The sequence below is a fragment of the Ailuropoda melanoleuca genome, chromosome 2 (assembly GCF_002007445.2).
Source record: "Ailuropoda melanoleuca isolate Jingjing chromosome 2, ASM200744v2, whole genome shotgun sequence".
Classification (NCBI taxonomy): Eukaryota; Metazoa; Chordata; class Mammalia; order Carnivora; family Ursidae; genus Ailuropoda; species Ailuropoda melanoleuca.
Genome location: NC_048219.1, coordinates 99,795,638 through 99,819,696, shown reverse-complemented (window position 1 = coordinate 99,819,696; position 24,059 = coordinate 99,795,638). Strand labels below are relative to the sequence as shown.

Genomic DNA, 24,059 nt, shown 5'->3' with positions numbered 1-24,059 from the left:
AATATGTGATGAATCCGTAATACCTTTTCTGAATGTGCAGACACTTTTGATGCTTCCTTTGATTTGTTTATAATAAACTTCAGTGCTTATAGTGCTTTTCACTGTTTCTTTTGCAGTTATTTTTTTCCAATGTTAAAGAAATCTGCAAGTATATAGGCACTTTTGTAGTACGTTAATTTACAATGTTGGATTCACTGCATATTTTTTTACATCACTTAACTTTGAATTACTATGAGCTGACTTTGATTTTTCCTCATCAGGAATAGCTTCAGGGGCACCTGGGTGGTCATTCGGTTAAGCGTCTGACTCTTGGTTTTGGCTCAGGTCATGACTTCAGGGTCATGAGATAGAGCTTTGTGTCGGCCTCTGCACTCAATGTGGAGTCTGCTTGAGATTCTCTATCTCTTTCTCTCCTTCTCCATGTCTGCTTGGGGAAGCAGATGTGCTCTCTCTCTCAAATAAATAAATCTTTAAAAAAAGAAAAAGAATAACTTGAACTGTGCTGGTTCTACAAAGAACTACATAGATCTGTTCCTGGATTGTAGCTATTAGACTACCCCACACAGATTATTTAAACATATGATGATGTCAAAATTAAGATTAGCACCATGAATAATTGATGAAGGAACTTGTGATGTAGGGAGGTAGCATAGTATAATGAGAAATGCATGAGCCTTGGAATTCAAAAGGCTAGATTTGTATCCTGAACCTATCAAATACTTGCTCTGTGGCACTCTCTGTCCCACTTACTTGACCTTTATATATATAATTTCCTTATATATAAGGTGGAAGTAATATCATCTGTTAAGGTTATGAGGATTAAATGAATGAATATAAAAAGCAGCCAATAAGAATTCTGTTAAGGCACTTTAGAAATGTTTATCTTCTTTTCCCAACCTTCCTTTTTAGTTACCCAGAGTCAGCCAAAGTGCAAAGTTAAGGGGCACAGTGTCCACCCAACTGCCCTTACTTCTGACGTCAGTTGCACGTTTGGGAGATTTCTAAAACCACCCTGAGTTTCAGTAATTTGTTAGAAGGATTCACAGAACTCATTGAAAGCTCTTATACTCATGGTTATAGTTTGTTACAGGGAAAGGATACAGATTAAGATCATCCAAGGGAAGAGATGGATTGGGCAGAGTCTAGGAGGAGTCAAAACCAAGAACTTCAAGACCTCTTCTGCCACGGAGTCATAGAAGATGTTACCTTCTCCTGGCCACCATGTGTTGCAAAACTCACAGACTGTTTCGAACCAAGGAGTCCTCCCCAAGCTTTTTGTATTTTTACTGGGACTTGATCACATATTCCCTGCCTAACTGACCTAATGTTTAACCTCTTCCAGAGGTCCATGCTAATATTCTTAGTCTCCAGTTCCTCTGGACATTAGAACTGATGTGATATGGCTTGTCACGTGACCAAGGCCCCAGGCAAATAAAGACATTCCTGTCAAGTAGAACATTCCAAGGGTCTAGAGATCACCTCCGATTAGTGAAGGGTAAAGGCCAGACTTATGTTTGGAAAAGGTCATTTCTTTTTTTCTTTCCCCCTAAAGATTTTTATTTATTTAAGAGAGAGTGTGAGAGAGAGCATGAACAGGGGGTGGGGCAGAGGGAGAGGGAGAAGCCCGATGCGGGACTTGATCCTAGGACCCTGGGATCATGACCCAAGCTGAAGGCAGACACCTAACTGACTGAGCCACCCAGGCACCCGGAACAGGTCATTTCTTCATGTTAGTGCTACATTTTTGTGGTAGCTGATCAAATTATTCAGTAGTTAATATGTCGGTTATTAATTTTTATCTAAGTAGTAACATCCAATTTTAAATAGTTTTTCAAAGCCAGACAGGACAAAGCGTATATAATGAAAGCTTAATGACATGCTCCCACCCTCTTATTTATTTATTTATCCAGTTTCCAAAGGCTTTATTGGTAAGTATGTTTTAGAAAAGAAAGATTGATTCTGTTACTTTCAAGTCAGTGGACTGAAGAGCTGTGTCTAGGGACACATCAAGTAGTGCCCCAGGGGACTGATGCTTTGATCACCTTTTATTCATAGATACAGTCAGAAGCACATGACTTGTAGTCATCCAGTTCTTCAGATATAAACCATAGGCTGATTTCTTGCTCTGTACTTTTTACTGAATTGCTGTCATGAATGTTGTTCCTTCCAACTTGAATGCAGAAGTCTCAATTGGTGCCTGCCTTAGAATCTGCTGAGTTGGTCTCCCCAAACGTTGCTCGCCTTGTCTTCACCACATTCAGTCCCTCCCAGACCATGGCCCCAACTGGCCTGGAGCTCATATACTTCACCAGCCCTGGGAAGAATGGGTGGTCCTTCAGGTCAATAGAGTGCTGCTTCAGGAGTTCCTCAGAGGCCCATAGGAGCTTCATGGCCATGAGGTGGAACCTCTTGTGCTCGAAGTGCTTGATGATCTCAGTCACCAGGGCGCACTGCACACCATCCAGCTTGATGGCAATAACGTATGTTCCTGATCGGCCATGGCCAGGATGCTGGCTGTGTGCTCCTTGCTTGATGGGGCTGGAATCCACTCCCACTCTTTTAGTACTAGTTTCCAAATACCTTTGGAGTTGTATTTTAGGCATGTACTCTCATTTTTCTGTGCTGGCTTATGTTTTTTATTTTGGACATAATTATCATTTTTTACCACTCTTTTCCCCAGTCTCTTTTGGACATTATTTATGTTGACTTCCTATTATGCAAGATGAGGATTTAATATTTAGTCCATTTAACATCTTCAGACCCCCCTCAAATTCTTTTGTCATAATTTTTAGTCAAATCTGTGTATCTATTTATCTTTCTATCTATCCCTCTGCTATTTATCTTTCTATTTTATATTTGTCAGAATTACATTTCTAATAAAAGAAACTGGAAATAACAGTAATATAAAGGAGCTAAAAGTTCATTTTTCTTTCACATAAAAGAATCCTAGAGATTGACGGTCCACGAATGGGATAGCAACTTCATAGTTACCAAGGAGTCAGGCTCCCTGTTTGTCCTTTGCTTCCCTGAGAGCATGGCTGTGTACGTAAGATCACTTAATGATCCAAGAGAGCTTTTAGAGCTCGAACACACTGTCAGCTTTTTAGGTAGGTGGCAGTGTTACCCAACACTGGGTTTGCCTCTTGGTGATTATTAAACCAAAAGACATAATTAAGCCAAAGAATAGGAAAAGAAAGGGTTTTACTTGAAATAAGCCGAGGAGAACACTGGGGGACATTCCCAAAGCAGTTTTTCCTGAACAACAAAATTGAGGTAGTTTTAAGCTAAGGGTGTGCACATATTCGTGAAGGGGCTTGCACAATGGGGAATACAGTATGGAAGGGGGGAAGAAGTCATCCGAGGGTGACTGAGTCCAGGTCAAAGTCATGAGGGCCAGCAATCATCAGTTCTTTGGCTCCAGTTGGTCCCTGTCTGAATGCTCAGAGAGGTTTAGATCCTGCAAAGATAACTCAAGGATGTGTATCAGGTCAATCTTAACTTTTGAAGTGGCACTGGGAATTTTACCATTGATTTATTTTCCCTGATATGATTAGGATATATCCTGTCCTGATAAGTGGCTCTTTGCTCTTAAATCCTTTCACAAGATGGCTGGGAGCCTAAAATGACTTTTCTTACGTCAAGAAAGTTTGTCTCTCTTTATTTTTCCAGGAACCCCTAACTCTTTCTGCTTATAGTAGGAGAAAATGGAGAAGCAGAAAGGGCACGTCCCAGTTTTCTTTCCCAATCTTAAGGAGGGTTGCTTATAAATTCTATCCTGTAGCTTCTAGTTACATCTTAATGGCCAAAATTTAGTCACATGCCCTCATTGGGGCATGGGTATTTTACTTTATTTATTTTTTTCAAGGAGGCTCCATGCCAGTGTGGGGCTTGAACTCACGACCCTGAGATTGAGAGTCACATGCTGTTCTGACTGAGCCAGCCAGGCACCCCCGTGCTGGGTGTTTTAGATATTGTTGCTACCCCAAACAATATTGGAATTTTATTTTAAAGAAATGAGAGAAAATGGGTATGATGTGGGCAATTAGCAATTTTTGCCTTAATTTGTGTCATTTTTTACATTTTTATGATTATTCAAGTTAATTTACTGGAAAGCCAAGCCAAGTATATTTTGATTGTATTTTGTTTTTCCTAGAATAATTCATTGCCTCTTTTTAAAAATGTGCTTAGTTTTCTCTCTGTAGCTTTTTTATCTGTGTTTTCAAATTATAGGCATACCTCATTTTATCGCACTTTGATTTGTTGCTCTTTGCCAATACTGTATTTTTTTTTTTACAAATTGAAGGTTTGTTACAACTCTTAGTTGAGCAAGTCTGTTGGCCCTATTTTTCTGACAGCATTTGCTCACTTGGTGTCACATTTGGTAATTCTTGAAATATTTCAAACCTTTTCATTATTACTATATTTGTTATGGTGATCTTTGATGTCACTATTGTGATTGTTTTGGGGTGCCATGAACTACACCTATGTAAGATGGTGAACTTAATTCATTGAATGTGTGTGTTCTAACCGTTCCACTGACCAGTTGTTCCCTTTTTTCTTTCTCCCTCTCCTTGGGCCTCACTATTCCCTGAAATGTAGGAATAGTGAAGTTAGGACAGTTAATTACCCTACCATGGCCTCTGCATGTTCAAGTGAAAGGGAGAGTTGCATGTTTCTCATGTTAGTCATTTATTTTTTTAGAGAGAGACTGTGCATGTGTGTGTGTGGGAGTGGAGGGAGGGGCACAGGGAAAGGGAGAGAATCTTAATCAGGCTCCACGCTGGGTGTGGAGCCCACCATGGGGCTCCATCTCATGACCCTGAGATCATGACCTGAGTGGAAATCCAGATTGGACGCTTAAACCAACCCATGCGCCCATGTTTCTCACTTTAAATCAGAAGTTGGAACTGATTAAGCTTAGTGAGGAAGGCATGTAAGAAGCTGAGGTAGGCTGAAAGCTGGGTCTTCTGCACCAGTTAGTCAGGTTGTGAATGCAGAGGAAAATTATTTAAGGAAAGTAAAAGTGCTACTCTTAGTGAACACACAAATGATCAGAAAGTGAAATACCCTTATTGCTGATAAGGAGAAAGTTGAAGATCAAACCGGGCACAACATTCCCTTAAACCAAAGCCTAATCCGAAGCAAAGCCTCAACTCTTTTTCAATTCTGTGAAGGCTCAGAGAGGTGAGGAAGCTGTGGAAGAAGAGTTTGAAGCTCTTAGAGGTAGTTTCATGAGATTTAAGGAAGGAAGCTATTTCCATGATGTAAAGATGTAAGGTGAAGCAGCCAGTGCTGATACAGAAGCTGCAGCCAAATAATTTAGTGTATTAAATATATTCATACTGTTGTATAACCATCACCACCATCCGTTTCCAGAACTTTTTTATCATCCCGAACAGAAACTCTGTTAGACTTATACCTAAGTGATTAATTTTTTTTGTGCTGTCATATATATTGTAATCTTTTCTTAAATTAAGATTTCTAATTCATTGCTAGTATATAGATCTAGAATTGTTGCTGTATGTTTAGCTCATAACCTGCAACTGAACTCCTTTGTTAGTTCTAAGAGATTTTTTTTGTAGATGGCATGAAATTTTTTACATGTATGAATTAAAATTGTTTTTTCAATCTGTATGCCTTTTATTTAATTTTCTTATCTTACTGCAGTGACTATAAAAAATGAATAGGAGTGGTAAGAGTGGAAATTTTTGTCATTTTTCTGATTTAGGAGGAGAGCATTTAGTCTTTTACCAGTAAGTATGTTGATGGCTATAGTTACTTTATAGGTGCTCTTTATCAGCTTAAAGAATTTCTTGTCTATGCCTAGCTTACCAAAAGTGTATATCATGACTGGATATTGAGTTTTGTCAAACGTTTTCTTCTTTGTGATCATTGGTTTTTCTTTAGTTTGTTAACATGGTGAGTTTCAGTGATGAATTTTGACTGTTGTTTCAACCTTAAATTCATGATCTAAACACTACTTTGTTATGGTGCATTATTTTTTTTTTACATATTGCTGGATTTGGTTTGCTAATATGTTGAGAATTTTTGTGTCTGTGCTGAGGGAGATGTTGGTGTGTATTCCTACATTGTAGTTACGTTTTGATGTGTTTTTTGTATGTGTTTTTGTTATCAGGTTAATGCTAGTCTCACAAAATGAATTGGAAAATGTTTCTTCCTCTTCTCTTTCTGGAAAAAATGGTGTAGAATTGTTATTTCTTTCTTAAATGTTTTGGTGTGATTTGTCACTGAAATCATCTGTTCCTGGTAGTTTTCCGTGTTGAAATGTCTTAAACTATAAATTAAAGTACATTTTAATAGAGTTAGGACTGTTCAAATTATATAGTTTTTTCTTGTTGAGTTTTAACAATTTGTGTCTTTTAAGAAATTGGGGGCGCCTGCGTGGCTCAGTCGTTAAGCGTCTGCCTTCGGCTCAGGGCGTGATTCCAGAGTCCTGGGATCAAGCCCCCATCAGGCTCCTCTGCTGGGAGCCTGCTTCTTCCTCTCCCACTGCCCCTGTTTGTGTTCCCTCTCTCACTGGCTGTCTCTGTCTCTGTCAAATAAATAAATACAGTCTTAAAAAAAAAGAAGAAAGGAAAGGAAAGGAAAGGAAAGGAAAGGAAAGGAAAGGAAAGAAAGAAAGAAAGAAAGAAAGAAAGAAAGAAAGAAAGAAAGAAAGAAAGAAAGAAAGAAATTGGTTCATTTTATTTAAGTTGTCAACTTTATGAACATAAAATTGTTTTGTTTCTTTATTCTCTGTAGGAGCTGTATTGATTGCCTATCTTTTATTTCTGGTATTGGTAATTTGGGTGTTCTCTTCCTCTTTCACTCTGGCTAAAAGTTTATCAAATTTATTGATTTTTAAAAATTAACTAGTTCTGGGTTACATTGAATTTGGTCAGTTGTTTATCTATTAAATTTCATTGATTTCTAATATTTTCTTCCTTCTTTCACGTTGGTTTTATTTACGCTCTTAATTTTTCAAGGAACAAGCGTGTAGATTATTATTTTGAAATATTTTGTTTTCTAATATAAGCATTTAATGCTATAACTATCTCTCCAAGCACTGATCTAACTGTACATCCTACAAAGTATCATATGTTGTCTTTTCATATTCATTCAGTTCAAAATATTTTTAAATTTGTATTGATACTTCTTTGCCCTGTGGGTTATTTACATGTATGTTGAATTACAGATATTTGAGGATTTTTTCAGAGGATTTTTCAATCCCCTCTCTCTTTTTAATTTCTGTTTTAATTCTCTTATGTCTAGTGAATGTGCTTGGTATGATTTCAGTTCTTTTAAATTTGCTAAGGTTTGCTTTTGTAAGGTTTATTTTAAATTGATAAGTTTTATGGCATTTTTTGGTGAATGGTGTAGCCCTTGAAAAAAGTGTGTGTCCTGCTCTTTTTGCGTGGAGAGGCCTACAAATGTCAATTAGATTATTGATTCATAGTGTTTACATCCTTGCTGATTTCTCTCTTTGCTTTGCTCTATCAGTTTTTCAAGGAGGAATGTTAAAGTCTTCAACTATACATGTATAATTGAACATTTGTATATCAGTTATGTTAGTTTCACCTCATGTATTTATATTACCTCTGTTGTCATATTACCCATTTATGATTGTTATTTCTTCTTGCTGAGTTGACTCTTTTATTTTTATGTAATGTCCGTCTTTATCCCCGGTCATTTTCTTCATTCTGACATCTACTCTGTCAGGTAGTATATTTCATTTTCCATTTGAGTAGTGTTTGTATCCTGTATCTCTTTTCATTTTTTATTATTAATGTGTGTACATTTTTATATTAAAGCGGAAATCTAGTAGGCACTGTATAATTAGGTCTTCTTTAAAAATATAATCTGACAATGTCTTTCAATTTAAATGTAATGAAATTATTGAATTCATTTAATTTAGTCCTTCCATTTTTAAGTTTTGTTTGTTCCTTCTGTTTTTTGTTTCTTCTTCCTTTCTTGCTGTCTTTGGACTATGTGAATATTTTTAGTGTTCAGTTTTGGTGTATCTTTTTTTTTCATTTGTTTTTTCAAGGCTGCTGTATGGATTATAATATATATACCTACTTTTTACAATGTACTTAGATTTCATGTTTTACCCCTTCAAGTAAAACTGTATAGTTCCATGCATACAGTTCCCTATTCCCTCCCTCGTTTTTGGTTTATGGTTGTCATATATATTAATTTTACATAGAATGAAATCTCCCCAAACATGCTTAAGTTTTACTTTCAACTAATGTATATTTTACATAATTTATTTTATTTTATTTTTAATTTGAGAGAGAGAAAGAGGGAGAGCACAAGCAGGGGGAGTGGCAGAGGGAGAGGGAGAAGGAGACTTCCTGCTGATCAGGGAGCCCGATGAGGGGCTTGATCCCAGACCCCCATGATCACTGCTTGAGCCGAAGGCAGATGCTTAACTGACTGAGCCATCCAGGTGCTCCTATAATTTAGTAGGAGGAAATAGTTTTTTATATTTACCCAGATTTTTTTCTTTTTAAGATTTTATTTATTTATTTGACAGAGAGAGAGAGACAGCCAGTGAGAGAGGAAACACAAGCAGGGGGAGTGGGAGAGGAAGAAGCAGGCTCCCAGCAGAGCAGGGAGCCTGATGTGGGGCTCAATCCCAGGACCCTGGGATCACCCTCTTAGCCGAAGGCAGACGCTTATCGACTGAGCCACCCAGGCACCCCTATATTTACCCAGATATTTACCATTCCTTTTGCTTGAAGTTTCAGATTTCCCTGTGGTTTCATTTCAGTTGGTGAAGAATTTCTTAAGTTCTCTTAATTTTCCTTTGTGTGACTATGTTTTGAGTTGTCTTATACTTGAAGGATATAGATTTCTAGGTTATACTCAGTGGATATAGATTTCTAGGTTGATAGCTCTTTATTCTCAGCACTTCCAATATGTAGTTTAGCTGTTTTGTGACTTCCATAGTTTTGTTTTGTTTTTTAAGATTTTATTTATTTCACAGAGAGGAGAGCACGAGTGGGGGAGTGGAGAGGGAGGAGAAGCAGGCTCCCCTCTGAGCAGGGAGCCTGATGCGGGGCTTGATCCTAGGACCCCAGGATCATGCCCTGAGCCTAAGGCAGACACTTAACCAACTGAGCCACCCAGGTGCCCCACTTCCATAGTTTTTGATCCAAACTCTGCAGTCATTCAAAGTACTATTTCCCTATATGAAATGAATGTTTTAAAAATATGCCCTCCTTTAAAATTTAAAAAAATTTGAGTTTAACTTTTAGCAGTTTGATTTTGATGGGTCTGGCCTTGGTTTTATTTAACTGAGATTTTCTAATCTTTAAATCCATTTCTTTGAACAAATTAGGATACTTTTCAGTTGTTAACTTTTTCAAATATTTTTCTCGTCATCTTCAGGAACCCTGGTAGTGTGAATTTTAAATTTTGTCCTGAGTCTCTTCATTTTTTTAAAAAAACTTTTTCTTTGAGATTAGGTATGTTACTCATCACCTTCAGATTGACTTTCCAGTTACATATATGTGTGTGTTTATATTTTTTTTTCTTGAATTTCTAGAGTATATTCTTTCATTTTAAGAATGTTCACTTTCCTTACTCATGAAGGATGGTTGTACTATGTATGTTTAAAGTCTTCGCCTGATAATTCCAATATCTGAATCATCTCAAAGTATTCATTAATTGACTGTCTTTTATCTTGAAAGTTGGTTAGAGTTTTCTGGTTCTTAGTGTACCAAGTAATTTTTTACTGTATCCTGGATATTTTGGAATCTTATGAGACTCTGTGTCCTGTTAAAATCCATTATATCATAGTAATTTTGTTGTTATTTTAGTGGGAGATTAACCCAGTACTCAAATTCTTCTCATTTTTGGGGGTAGTGGTTCCAGCATGAATTCAGTTCTACATCGTTTGCTGTGATCTTTGGGTCCGACGTTGCATGCAGCATTGGAGGGCTACTTTGGGCTGACGCTATAGCTTAGTTCTCAGTCACTGCTGTGGTTCTTTGGGTGTATTCAGCACACGCACAGCTTTGGCACAAGCCAAGACTTATGTGGATTTATATTCTCCTATATTTTGCAGGCTTTTCTGCACATTTTCTGGCTTCTGGTGGCCACTTTTCGTAATTAGTCAGAAGGATGAGATTCTTTTCTATGTAGTGCAGTCCTTCTGTGTTGGGCAGTCCTGTAGGATTGCCGTAGAGTGTAGTGGTGAGAGAAAAGTGAAGTATAAAAAATAAACAAGCAGAGATTACTCCCCTACTCTTCAAAAAACCCTTTTTTCTGGTTCTTCTATGCAGAGATGGGTGTTCTCTTCGGAGTTTTAGTCCCCACAGTATCAGCACCATGGCCATGCCATTACATGATGGGCTGTCCCTGGGGCAAAGCTAGTAGAGAGGAAAAATGTGCCCTCCCCCAACACTTCATTCAGTTCATAGGGTTCCTTCTCTGGTTCTCTTACCAGAAAATTGAGCTTCCCTTGTCTGTTTTGCTGCCCATGCCTACCGTGTAGTTCCCTAATTCAACTCATCTTTGAGTCAAAGGTTTAAGTAAAGAAAATTAAGGAAAGGAGAACAAAAGAAAACCTGGAAAGTTCACCATACCTCAGATTGTGATTTTTGCCTCTCCACTCGTGTGCTGTAATTTACTTTTTGGATTACTCATATAATTGCTTTATATATTTTTATCTTGAGTCTTTAGTTGTAATCAATGAGAAAAGTAGCTTCTAGTATGCTTATTTCATGTTGGTCTGCACCAGAAATTGAATGTAAATCTTTTCTTAGCTCTATTATACTAGAACAAGTTTTTCTTTGGTAGTTGTATAAGATCTTTCCTACTTTCATACTTGTTTCTATAAAGTGACACTTGCCTGACTCTCAGCTTCTCATCTGTAGAAATTTTCCTGCTTTTCTGTATGTTCTCTTGCTTAACCTAGATACCTCATGGATATGCTTTTATTTTCTATTGTTTGAATAATATTTAGGTTATGTTTCTTTAGAAACAGCTTTTTTATGTATCCAAATTAATATTTTATTGGATAATTTTACTGAATATGGCTCTGTTCTTAGATGTAGCTTTGTACTAAATATCTGTCAGATAATAGTAAACTTTCATAGTCATGCTGTATTATTTCCTTAGACCTTTCACATCTGTTTTTGGTTCTTTTTGTCAGTAACAATGTGGTATGACAATTATCTCTCTTTCACAGAGAATTCAAACCCAGGGAGTTTGTGCCTTGCTCATAGCTGCAAGGCCAAGTAAGTGGTGGACGGAAACCAAAATCCTGGCCCTCTGACTCTTCAAACTGATGCCTTTATCTTCCTCACCATCTGCTATCAGTTGACTAGTCTGTTCCTTCTCTGTATCTTCTTTTGATCAGTGACACAGATTAAAAATATGTTAAAAGTTGTGGTCACGAAAGATGAGAGATAAGTAGTCGGTGGTGCTGTTTTTCTTATATTTTTGTATGCATAGGAATTTAATGGTGGGCTCTTAGGGAAGGCTTATTAGAAGTTCAGATTGCTATTTCCACACCTCAATTTCCTAAGTCTGTTTTGGGGCTCGGAAATCTATATTTTACAAGAGTATACATGATGATTTGGTTGTATGTAGTCTCTGGTCTCTGTCCTTATAGAAAAAGGAGGGATTGAAAACTGCCTTGACCTCATTAACATTCTATAATTAGCCATTATTTATAGAGCACATTTTCCTATTTGTTCATTGCATATAGTAAGTGGGACATGATCAAAATCTATGTTAGATCCCAGCTGTATTATATTTAATGTTCTCACTTCCAGAATAGGTTTTCTGTTTAGTATTTTTCTAAAAGTGAATGAGAAACTAATCTATAGTCTTACAGGTATTGTCTTTAGCAAGAGGTTTTGAGCCCTTGCACATTTATGGTGATAATTCTCAAATGGGGCTGATTTTGTACCTGCTCCCTCCCCCCAAGGGACATTTGGCAATGTCAAAACATTCTGGTTGTCACAGTTGGATAGGAGCTACTGGCATCTAGTGGGTAGAATCCAGGAATGCAGCTAAACATTCCATAATACATAGGACAGCCCCCTGCCCCAGGAATTATCTGACATAAAATGTCATCAGTGCCAAGTTGGTTGAGAAACTGCTCTAAAGTTAGTGTTAAATGAAAGTTTTTTGATTTATACATTCATTTTTTGAAAGAACCTTCTTTTAGTTGCAGTTTTTCATCAGTTGGGTGTTCTTACTTTTGAAAGTTAAGAGTCAACAGATTTTGTTTTGCCCCTTAGCACACCCCCATACACAAACATTTCTTCTTAAGTTGGTAGTTTGCATTGTGCATTTGCATGTTAATAACGTTGGATAAATGAGAATGACTGAATTAAGGCAGATCAGTGCACAGATCTCTGATCTCCCTGCGGAAAAAATCTATTTTAGTTCACCTTTAAAGGAAAGCAAAGGAGGAAAGTAAGATGTTTTAGGGACTAATTTTGAAATAGGGGGTTTCTACTATGCAAAGGGTAAAATTTGCAGGTTTTGTCTGCATCAGTAAGAAACACATTAGATGGGATGCCTGGGTGGCTCAGTCAGTTAAACGTCTGCCTTTGGCTCAGGTCATGATCCTAGGGTCCTGGGATCAAGTTCTGCATTGGGCTCAGCGGGGAGCCTGCTTCTCCCTCTGCCTGCTCCTCCCCCAGCTTGAGCGCATGTGCTCTCTCTCTCTTTCTCTCTCTCTCTGACAAATAAATAAAAAATCTTTAAAAGAAAAAAAAAATACATTAGAGTCCCCACTGGGCCACTTACTTGCTAATTTTCCTTGGTAAAACAGAAAATTTTCCCAGCTTAAACGAGTACGAATTGGTGTTTCATTGAGGGTCTTGGTAGTCATGAGGAGCAGAAGTAACTTTTTATTTGAAGTATAACATACATACAATAAAAATCAAATATTTGGGGCACATAGCTGGCTCAGTTAGTAGAGCATGCAACTCTTGATCTTGGGGTTGTGAGTTCAAAGCCCCACGTTGGGCGTGGAGCCTACTTAAAAAAAAATATTAAATGTAAGATTGATAAGAATTACAAAGTGAAATCTGTGAAACCACCATTGGACCAAGATATAGAATATTACCAATATGTTAGAAGTATCCCTTGAACTTCCTTGTTACTTTTCACTCCTTGTCCAAAGCAGTCACCAGACTGACATAGATTAGTTTTGGTTTTTACTGTTATTAGAATAAATCATTTGAAATCGCTGTTTTTGTAAGTCAGTGTCAGCAGTTTCATATATAGTTCAACCTAAATAATAATATTTTATATCTATCCCCCCTTTCTGTATAATATTCCATTTCTGGTAGCCAGTCTCCAAAAATGTCCCCCCAAAGAACTGTACCTCTTAGTATTCATGCTATTGCAGAATTCCTCACCCCTGGATTTTGCCTGGCCTTTGTGATTCACTTTTGTCCATGGCAGCAAAGAGACTCTTTGTGACTACCAGTAACATGAAGCCTTCCCCCTTCTAGTTGGGTCACTTAGAACTCACACTCTTGGAACACTCTCAAAATCCAGCTGTCATGCTGTGCGAAGTCTATACCGTATGGAGAGGCCATATACGTAGGCTCTCTAGTTAATAGCCCCAGCTGATACTTTAGCCGTCAGTACCAATTGCCAACAATGTGAATGAACGATCTTGTACATAATGGTAGTGTCAAACTTCAGATGAATTTATTAGCTGCCATCTAACTGCAACCACAAGTAAGAACCAAAGCTGGGCCCATCACCCCACTTCTTAAAAAAATATTTTGGTGTGTTCACCCTAAAGCAATAGATAGTGAGGTATCACTGCCCAAGTATACCAAAAGTTATCCGATCCATTGTTTGTGGACCCTTGGTGTGTTTACACTGTGGGGCTCCTATGAATACTGTAGCTCTGAACAATCCTTATACATGTTTATATTCATGAATATATATACATACTCCTGTTGGGCAAATATTTAAGAGTGGAAAGGCTGGGTCAAATATTGTGAAACAGTTTTCCAGAGTGGTTATTTGCATGTACACTTCCTCCAGCAGTTTATGAGAGTTACATGTGTTCTACATCCTCACCAATACTCGGTATTTTTATTTTTATTTTTTTACAATGTTTTAAATTTCAATTCAATTAATTAACATATAGTGTATTACAGGCTCCAGTGGTAGAGTTCAGTGATTCATCAGTCTTATATAACACCCAGTGCTCATTACATCACAACACTTGGTATTTTACATTTCAGCCATTTTGATGCTTGAGTTGTAATATTGTGGTTTTACCTTCTGCTAATTAATTTTTTCAGCAATTAAAAAAATAACACCAATCTCACTCTTCCAATGAATAAAAAGAGAAGGAACAGTTCACAACTCATTTTGCAAAACCGGCGTAACTTTGATATTAACAGCTACATTATATAATAAAGGAGTATTATAGACTAATATGAACAAAATTTGCAATTTTTCCACAAATTATTAACAAATTAAAACTAATATATGCATATACAAAAATACTCTTAAATGTTTATACCAAGTTAGGTTAATTCAAGAATATAAAGTATAAAGGAAAATTCCATATGATCAATTCCCCAACATATTAAAAAACAAAAACTTAGTGCACTAGGAATAGGAAAGAATTTCCGTAAACTGCTAAAAGATATTTACAGATACCTAAGGCATACATCATACCTAGAAATGAACTACTGAAAGTTTTCCCCTAACACTGGAAACAAGACAAGAATGTCCACTATCTGCAACTTTATTGTGCTTTGGTGGTGGTGTTTCCCATATAATAATAATAATAATAATTATTTATTATTATTTATTTATTTATTTATTTATTTATTTGACAGAGATAGAGACAGCCAGCGAGAGAGGGAACACAAGCAGGGGGAGTGGGAGAGGAAGAAGCAGGCTCATAGCGGAGGAGCCTGATGTGGGGCTCGATCCCATAACGCCGGGATCACGCCGTGAGCCGAAGGCAGATGCTTAAGCGCTGTGCCACCCAATGCCCCCCCCATATAATTATTGATCACTTACATTTCTAGTTTTTAATCTCACTCTTTATATGGTTTGCCAGTAATTTTGTTGACTTTTGCTAAAAATCTCCTGCGTGGGAAATATTTGTCAATTCCTCTTTGTAGGACCTGTCAACTATGTACTGTGTATGCTTTAACAGCTTTATTGAGATATATTTTCACATTTAAAGTGTATAGTTCATCCTTTTTATTGTACAATTCAGTGGTTTTTGGTATATTGCAGTATTAATTTTTGAATATTTTAATATATGTAACGTAAAATTTACCACTTTAACCATTTTTGAGTGTACAATTCATTTGCATTGATTACAGTCACACTGTTTTGCAGCCATTACCACTGTCTGTTTCCAAAACTTTTTCATCACTCGAATCTTCCTCCCTGCTGATCGAGGAGCCCGACCTGGGGCTAAATCCCACGACCCCAAAATCACAACCCAAGCTGAACTGAAGAGCTGGGTGCTCAACCGACTGAGCCATCCAGCCTCCACAACTCCTCATTCTTTAACAATTCTTTCCATGACAGTTCTAGCACAGGTTTTAAGTTTTCTGTTTCCTCCTTTCTCCATGCTGTAGACTTCTTTTCAGCCCAGATATACAATTAAAAGAATGTTTATTACATTTTATCCAGCATCTCTAGGGATTTTGTTGCAGAAAGTTCTTAGATTATCTGCTCTGCCATATTGCTGGAAAGGAAAGTTGGTAGTTTTAAGTGGGTTGTACAAAGCAGTTGTGTATTTAAAGCTTAAAAAGTTTTCCTTTCAGTTAAGAAAAACTAAGTATAAGTAGTCTCCATTGTTGATAATGACAAAATAATTTATGGTGGCTGTAAGCATAGGCTCTTGGGCCAGATAATCTGGGTAGAATGTAAGTTCTGCTACTACCTGTGTGATCTTTAGAAATATGTGTTTATTTTCTGTATCTCAGTTTCTTCATCTTTTAAGAGTCTTAATAGGACCTACCTCATAGGATTTTATGATAATTAAATGAATCAATACATGTTCGCTTACAATAGTGTCTGACATAGCAAGTATTCAGAAGGTGTTGGCTGTCTCTGTTGTTAATTATTACTCATTTTGCTAGCCATAATATTTACTACTTTTTTTTTAAGACTTTATTTATTTATTTGACAGTGAGAGACAGTGAGAGAGGGAACACAAGCAGGAGGGGCATTGGAGAGGGAGAAGCAGGCTCCCCGCCGAGCAGGGAGCCAGATGTGGGGCTCGATCCCAGGATGCCGGGATCGTGACCTGAGCCGAAGGCAGACGCTTAACAACTGCGTCACCCAGGCACCCCCATAATATTTACTTCTTGAGGTTCCTTCCTCTTTTATGCAAAACCTTTTCTCTAACTTCTGTATAGAAAAAAAAAACAACAGTTTTTTAGCTGTAGAAGACATAGCTTAAATGGAGTACCATAATATTTGTTTCCCTCCTTTTGTTTTATAAATTCATTCCAGGCAGAATAAAGAAGCTGTTGAGATGCCTGGGTGGCTCTATTGGTTAAGCATCTGCCTTGGGCTCTGGTCACGCCCAGGGTCCTGGGATTAAGTCCCACGTTGGGTTCCTTGCTCAGTGGGGAGACTCTACTCCTTCTGTCTGCTGCTCTCCCTGCTTGTGCGTGTGCTCTCTCTCTCTGATAAATAAATAAAATCTTTAAAAAAGAAAAGAAAAAGGTAAAAAAAAAAACAAAAACAAGAAACCTTAAGCCCCCTACTAAACTTTACATTGTCCATCAATAAGTTACCTCCATTTCTTGTCAAAATCAGTGTGTGTTTATGTTATCTCTTAAAGTTTATGTTGTTTCTTAAGAATCTCTCCTCACTTTAGTCTCCTAATGAAAATCCTTTTTCATTGTGTATGTTTCATCCAGGGTATAATCAAAGTCCATCCTCTAAGAGCAATATGCCTTTGACCTAAACATTATGAAAATAACTCTTTCCTGCAGTCCTTAAGTGTTCCATCCTGCTTACCTGTTACATAATTGTCTTTTTTCTTACGTGAAAGCATTCCTCTTTTTCATCTTCAGGAGAGCATCTTTAGAAATAAGGGACCTCGGAGATCATCTAATTTAGTTGTTTTCAGACATTTTAAAGTGTGGAATCCTTTTTTTTTTTCTGCCATGAGGATACACATACACAACATGTTTGTGTGGGGAGGTGGGTGGGTCTGGTGGGTCAGTTACACCCACTATGGTTGAAGCAGGAAGCCTAAATTTGGCCTTTCCTCCCTCAGTACACAGATGAACTAGTCTATTCCCATAGGTTAGAGTTGATGAAACTGGTCTAGGCAGAAACAAAATTCACCCAAGGCTTCATACTAACTGGCCAAATAAGAATGTGGCCTATTTAGTATTTCCGTTTTACTGTACTACCCTTCAAAGGATTTTTCTCTGCCATAGGTTTTATAGTGCTGCTGCTTGGTATTTTCTTATAAATTTGTCTAACACATCTGTCCTTGTGCTTGGTCTGCCGATAGGAATCTCAGTTTCGCATGGCAGTTGTTACTGACTTAAATTTCTAGTGGTAAACCTAGATAAGTTCTGTTAGGACCAATTTCTTCACCTTTAAAGCAACTGTTTCTAGTGAGTTAGTTTCTGTGCAGGTGCACTATCCCTTGTGATTTAGAGATTTTCTCAAATGCCTTGTTGTTTAACTGGTCCTCTTACGAAGTCAGAAAAACTGAGGAACCAGGAATGCTTGCAAAGGGACTTAAAAGCCCTATAAACTTAAATTTTTTTGTGTAGGCCGATTTGTCATTCACTTATTCAATTACCCAGTATATTTTATTGCCTTCTTTGGCAGTCACTGTTGGACCTACTGGGGATTTTGGTACGTGTCATGGTTCTCCATCAGCTGTTTCCTTACTCTTTTTCTGACCCTAGGCAAAGACATTTGCTTTATGGCTTCGGTATTTTTTACTTTCTGCGGTTGAGTCTCGTTTCTGCCCTATGAGTGAGGGCTGTGTGGAGGCTTCCAGCTTCTTGGCCACACCATCCTGTTTAAAAATCTGTAACACAGAGTTGAGATGCATGAGAAATGCTGGTGGCCTGCCCCTTCTGCGGAGATTCTGTATTGCTTGACTGGGATCTAAGAATAGAGGGATTCCCATCTTGTTGGCCACACTGGAATGGAGCTTATATAGTATTGGCCTGGGAGGAAGAGAGAAAAAGTGGATCATGGCTCAAGTGCCATAGACTCTTCCTATTCTTCCCAAGATTTAGTACAGTTTTTTGAATAAATTCTGTTTTATTTGTTTTATCCTCTTACTACAATTCCCTGAGACTTTACATTGTTGGGGTTTGTGTGTGTTTTTGTTTGTTTTTTTAATTATTTTCCTTAGCAATAGTTGTTTTGCTGGGTACTGGGTCAATGGAACTGCTTTCAGGGTATCATTACCTGGTTGGTTTTGAGCATCGAACCAGCCTTGCATCTCTGGAAAACCTCTCTTAGTCATTGTGTATAATCCTTTGAGGATTGCTTAAGTCCATCTATTAATATTTTATTGAGGAATTTTGTGTTTATGTTCATGAGGAATATTTGCTTACAGTTTTCTTTTTTTGTACTTTGTCTGGCTTTGATGTCTGCGTATACTGGTTTCATAGAGCAAGTTGATTTTCTGGTGGTAGATTGAGTAGAACTGTTCTTTTTTAAAATAATTTTTAAAAAGCTATTTTATTTATTTATTGGAGGGAGAGACAGAGAGAGTGCAAACGGGGAGGGAGAAAGACAAGCAGACTCTACGTTGAGTGTGGAGCCAGATGCAGGGCTCAATCCCATGACCCTGAGATCATGACTTGAGCTGAAATCAAGAGTGGGACACCCAACTGACTGAGCACCCAGGCACCCTGAGTAGAATTGTTCTTAATTCTTATTTAAATGTTTCTTATAATTCTCCAGTTAAATCAGTAGACCCAGGAGACTTCAGTTTTGAGGTGATTTGTGTGTGTGTGTGTGTGTGTGTGTGTTTGTGTTTTGTTTGTTTGTTAAGTTTTTAAAAAAGTGTAATATCATTAAAAAATAATTTTGCGGGGCACCTGGGTCGCTCAGTTGGTTAAGTGTCTTCCTTTAGCTTAGTAGGTTTTTGCATTTTGAGGAATTAGTTTATTTCATCCAAATTGTCAGATGTATGTGTATAGGTATGTTTCTCTATTTACTTACCTTGTAAATGTTTTTGGAGTGTGTAGTCACATCCTTTGACATCCTTACTTTTAATTCTATAATTGGTAATTTGTGTATTCTTTTTTTCCTTTACTGGTCTTGCTAGAAGTTTCTCAATTTTATTAATCTTTTCAAAGAACGAGATTTTCATGGATTTCCTTTTTTTTTTTTTTTAATATTATTTATTTATTGGAGGAGGGGAGAGAGCATGCCCACAAGCAGGGGGGAAGGGCAGAGGGAGAGCGATATGCAGACTCTCCACTTAGCAGGGAGACTGACTAGAGGCTCGATCCCAGGACCCCCAGAGATTATGACCTGAGCAGAAGGCAGACACTTAACTGACTGAGCCACCCAGGTGCCACTACATAGATTTCTGCTCTTACCTGTATTTTACTCCTTTCTGTTTATTTTGCTCTTTTTCTAGTTTTCTTTAGGAGGGAGTTCAGGCTATTTACTTGAGACCTTTCCCTTTTTCTAATGTAAACATTTAGGTCATAAATTATCTTTTCAGCACTACTTTAGCCATATCCCACAGTCAAATTTTGATATGTCATTTTCTTTTTTCCGGTTTATTGTTCTTTGTTATTTTCTTGAGCGTTCTTTATCCTGTGCAGTATTGAAAAATGTGTTCTTTTATTTCCAAGTATTTTCCTTTCTAATTTTTTCTTAAATTTCTGTTACTATTTTCTGCTTGATTTCATTATGATTATAGAGCACTGAGTTTAGTTTTCAATTTGGTAAGGTTTATTTAATGACCCAGAATATGGCCTGTCTTATGAATGTTCCATGGACAATTGAAAAGAATGAGTATTTTGATATTAACTAGAGAGTGTCCTATACATGTCATTTGGATCCTGTTAGTTGATGTATTGTAGAATTCTTCAATATTCTTGCTAATTTTCTATTTAATAATTCTAGCAATTGCTAAATATCTGACATTGCCAGTTATATTTGTGCTTTTTCTATTTTCTAATTTTCTTTCCACTCTATTTTTATTTCATTTGCTTTCCAGCTATGTTCTTTGTGCATAAATATTTTCTAATGTCCTTTTTTCTGTCCAGTAAAATTATTTGCTCTCAAGTGTACTTTTAAAAATTGATGTTAGCATGATATATCTTTTCCTATCCCTTTGCTTTCAATTTACATATATTATTATATTTGAAGTTTTAAGTTTGTTGTAAATAGTAGATAGTTAGATCATGGTTTTTTCCTGTTCTGTCAGTCTCTGCCTTTTCATTCATCTATTTAGACCATGTATTTTCATGTAATTATTTGTATGTTAGAGCTTCGGTGTGCTATTTTATTACTTGCTTTCTGTCTATTTTTTAATTTTTTTTTTCTTCCCTTTCTAATAGATTATGTGAACATTTTTTAGAATCTCATTTTTATTATAGTGTTTTTGAGAGTATGTTTTTGCATAGCTTTTTTTGGTGGTTGCTCTTGTTATTATGTTTTATATATACAAATTAAAGAAGCATAATTGATGTTTGAACAACATGGGTTTGAACTGCGTGGGTCAATTTGTATGTAGAATTTTTTAGATAAATGCCATACAGGACCATAAATGTATTTTTTTCTTATGATTTTCTTAACAACTTAGTATCTTCTTTTCTCTAGCTTACTTTATTGTAAGAATTCTGTATGTAGTACATACAACATATAAAATGTGTGTTAACTGACTGTTTTTTGTTATCAGTAAGGCTTCTAGTCACCAGGAGGCTATTACTAGTTGAGTTTTTGGGGAGTCAAGAGTTATATGCAGGTTTCAACTGTGGGGCAGGGGGTGGAAGTTGGCATGCCTAACCCCTGTGTTCAAGAGTCAACTGTATATTGGTAACAACATTTTACTACCTTGAGTGAAGTATAGAAATCTTACCTGCCTTTAGAGATCTTTACCTTTGCCCCCACTTTATAATTGTCTTAATTTTTTTCTCTACATATATTGGGCAGCATGTCAGATAAAGTTAAAATGTTTACTTTTAACTGTCAAATATAATTTAATCCTACAGAGAAGCATAGGTTTTTATATTTTTCCTAATTTCTCCCACTCTGTAGCTCTTTCTTCTTTTCTGTTTTTCTAAGTTTCTTCATGTTATTGTTTCCTTTCTGGCTGGAGAACTTCCTTTAGGTATTCCTTGAGTGATGGTCTATTTGTGATAAATTCTCTTAAATTTTTCTTTTTCTGAGAATGTTATTATTTACCCTTCATTCCTATACCATATTTTCTCTTAATAGAGAATTCTGTGTTGATAGTTCTTTTAGCACGTGGAAAATACTATGTACAACTTCCTACTATCTATTCTAATTTCAATTGTCACTCCCTATAGGTAAATGTTTAATTCTTCTTGTAGTTGCTTTCACGATTTTTTCCTTTTTCTTTATTCTTTAAAAGATTTTATTTATGTGTTTATTTGAGAGTGAGAGAGAGAGATAGCATGCATGCAAGTGGAGAGAGGAGGAGAGGGAGAGGTTCAGGCAGACTCCGCTGAGCACAGAACCCCACTCAGGGCTCAGGCCCAGGACCCTGAGGTAACAACCAGAGCAGAAACCAAGACCCGGACACCCAACTGACTGAGCCACCCAGGCATCCGTCCTTTTTCTTTTGTTTTCAGTAGTTTGATTATGATGTGTCTTGGGGTATATTTGTCTGGTTTCATTTTCTTTGGGATTCATTTGGATTCTTGAATTTGTGTTTTTACTTCTTGCTGAATTTGTGACAATTTCAGCTAGTATTTCCTCACATATTTGATTATCCTGAAACTCTTTCTTTTCTCTTTTAGGGACTCTAGGGACAAGACTGTTACATCTTTTTTCATTGTCTCTTATGTCTCCGAAGGTCTGGTTATTTTCTTTTTTTTTTTTCAGTCTGTTTTCTTTTTGTTGTTTAGATTGGGTAATTTCTATTCATCTGTCTTGAAATTTATTGATTCTTTTCTTTCTCATCTTCATTCTATTGAGCACATCAAGTTAGTTTTTATTTTTATATTATATTTTTCAGTTATTTAATTTCCTTTTGGTTCTTTCATATCTTATATTTGTTTGCAGAAATATTCTAATTAATTTTTTTCTTTTTTTTAAACAGCTTTCATTAATGGCTCTTTGAAATGTTCCTAGGATGGCTGCTTCAAAACCCTTTTCAGATAATTCCAATGTCTGAGTCCTGTCAGTGTTGGCATCTGTTGATTGCTTTTTCTCACTCTAGTTGAGATTTCACTGGTTCTTTGTATGATGAATGCTTTTAGGTAGTATTCTAGACGTTTTGGGGCAATATTTTGTGAGACTCTGAATCATATTCAATCTTCTTTTTTGCAGGGAGTCACCTTGGTAGCGTACAGGTCCTGGCCAGCTTTTGTGGGTCGTGGTTCTAATGGTAGCTTGGTTTCCAGAATCTTTGTATAATTATTTTGTTTTATTTTCTGTGTATGTTATCCAGAGACTTAACTGAAGGCCATGCATGAAATCCACACTGTAATTGAGTTTTACAACCTTTTGTGCTTTTAATTTTGGTCAGTTTTACATGCAATTCATCATGGGTATCTACTATTTCAAGACTTAACTGTTCCTTTTCCTAGTTAACTCCTTTCCCAAATAGTCCCCTCCTTTCTGTTTGATAGATGACCTTGGATTTGGCAATTAATTCATAGAAATGACATCAAAAGAAATGAATACATTTGGCTTCACAAAAATTTAAAACTTTTGTGTATCCAAGTATATGATCAAGACACCTACAAATGGGAGAAAATATTTGCATCCCGATTATAAAAAGAACTTAGAGAACTCAACAACGAAATGATTAACAGCCGAGTTTTTTAAAAGGGCAGAAAGGCACCTGGGTGGCTCAGTTTGTTAAGCATCTGCTTAATGATCTGTTCAGGTCATGATCTCAGTGTTATGATATCGAGACCTGTGCATCAGGCTCTGCAGTGGGCATGGAGCCTGCTTAAGATTCTCTCTCCCTCTGCCCCTTCCCCCCAAAATAAAATAAAATAAGCAAAGATCTTGATTAGACATTTCTCCAAAGATGTACAAATGACCAATAAGCACATGAAAAAAATCCTCAGTATCATCAGTTTTTATGGAAGTGCAAATGAAGGCCACATTGAAGTACTACTTCATACCTACTGGGATGGCTTTAATCAAAAGAATAGAAAATAACAAATGTTGGCAAGGTTTTAGAGAAATTGGAACCCTCATGCATTGCTGGTGGGAATGTAAATTGCTATAGCTGCTGTAGACAGGAGTTTGGTGGTACCTCAAAAAGCTAAACATAATTTCTGTATGATCCATCAATTCCTCTTTGTACTTACCCAAAAGAATTGAAAGCAGTGTTCTTGGTAAGATGATTCACAGTACTGAAAAGTGGAAACAATCCAAGTGCCATCAACTGACAAATTGTGATATATCCACAAAATGGACTATTATTTAACCATTACAAAAGGGAAACTAAGGGTGGATACATGATACAACATGGATGAACCTTGAAAACGGTATGCTAAACAAAAAAAAGCCAGACACAAAAGGTTACAAATGTTTGGTTCTGTTTATGTGAAATGTCCAAAATAGATATATCAATAAAGACAGGAAGCACATTAGTGGTTGCCGGGGGTGGGGTATTGTTTAATGGGTATGATATTTTTTTTGGTGTGATGAAAATGTTTTGGAACTAGATAGAAGTGATGATTGCACAGTATTGTCAGTGTACTAAATGCCACTAATTTGTACAAAATAGTTGGTTTTAGATTATGCGAATTTTACCTCAATGAAAAAAAATGGAAAGAAAAAAGGAGTTCCCTAGCCACGCTGCCACTTTGTTTTCACCTTTCAGAGTTTTCTTATTTTTAATCTGTTTTTTTTTTCTTTGTTTCACTTAGCTGGAG

The 24,059-nt window shown here is 36.8% G+C and overlaps 1 protein-coding gene and 1 pseudogene across 5 annotated transcripts in view; one reads left to right on the top strand and one right to left on the bottom strand.

Annotated features, from left to right (window-relative positions):
• PTPN4 (protein tyrosine phosphatase non-receptor type 4) overlaps positions 1–24,059 on the top strand; it is a 205,956-nt gene that overhangs the window by 53,176 nt on the left and 128,721 nt on the right. The window lies entirely within an intron of this gene.
• LOC100481082 lies at positions 2,046–2,603 on the bottom strand (annotated as a pseudogene).